We start from the raw sequence: 1,197 nt of genomic DNA on the forward strand, positions 1-1,197 counted from the left end.
TTCGAAGAGTGCCATTTCAATTTCACTTATGCTTTCATTTTTGAAGTATAAAGCAATATTGCATAGTTTTCCTGTTGCCAGTTTGATTTTAGCCAAATGAGTTGAGAGGCCCTTAATGTAGCCCTCACATCAAGGGCCAGATGGTATGAATCAAGCTTTAAGTGATTTCTTCCCCCCATGGTGGTATTTGGTTTCAACTGCTCAGTTCATACCCAATCTATACTCTTTTGTCCCATCATAACTGAAACATTTAAACCAGCAACTGATGCACGTCCGGTGTGGTTTACTAAGACCAAATCAAAAGAATGACTCAGAATTTACCAAACATGCCAAAGGCAGTGAATCTGTCAAAGATACTTAATGTAACCATTACTAAAGATTTCTCACCAAGACAAAGCAATCACTTAAAATGGTTGAGATATACAGAGGGTTGAAGGCCAGATGACTGGACCGGAGAAATAGACTGCGGAAGTTGGAACATGGGGTATATGTGCTTCAAAGTAATGCATTCTGAATGGAATGTATGTTTGATCCTGGAATAAAAGAGTAATAGTCCAAAGGTAAAATCATACTTGTGAAATAGTTGCAGGTAAAAGTGTAGCTTACAAGTATGATTCCACAAGTACTTCACTTAATGAGTTGCTTATAATATTTCCACTCAAAATTGTGTCACTGGCAACTGGAGTTTTGTGTCAGCATGCTGTGCTAAATATAACATGCGCAGTTAAATAAGGACATGAAACGAGCCAGGAAAGCCTAGTGTAACATGATCCAGTCTTTCAGCCACAGTTCTAAACCTGATAAAGAACATTGTCTAAAAGCACAAATATAACTGTGACTGTATAAGGGAAACTATTCCCATGTGACTGACAGCCTCCTGGAATGTTCCATTTACTGAACACAGCAAAGGACAGACTTAATTAAAACTTGACATTACATTCAAAAAGGTTTCAATCTGTTTCCATTTTTTATATTTAAAAGGAGTCATAATAATTTGATGGATACATATATACAGACAGATCACTAAATAGATGGACAGACAGATCGATAGATGGACAGACCGATAAATAAATAGATCGATTGTTAGCTAGATTGATTGCTAGTTAGATGGACAGATAGATAAACTAAAAAAAAAAACTTCTAAATAAAAGTATGAATTCAATTTAAATAAATGAAAGATTATTGGAATGTTTTACA

Source organism: Sinocyclocheilus grahami, unplaced genomic scaffold, assembly GCF_001515645.1.
Source record: "Sinocyclocheilus grahami isolate Dianchi unplaced genomic scaffold, SAMN03320097.WGS_v1.1 scaffold1686.1, whole genome shotgun sequence".
Taxonomy (NCBI): domain Eukaryota; kingdom Metazoa; phylum Chordata; class Actinopteri; order Cypriniformes; family Cyprinidae; genus Sinocyclocheilus; species Sinocyclocheilus grahami.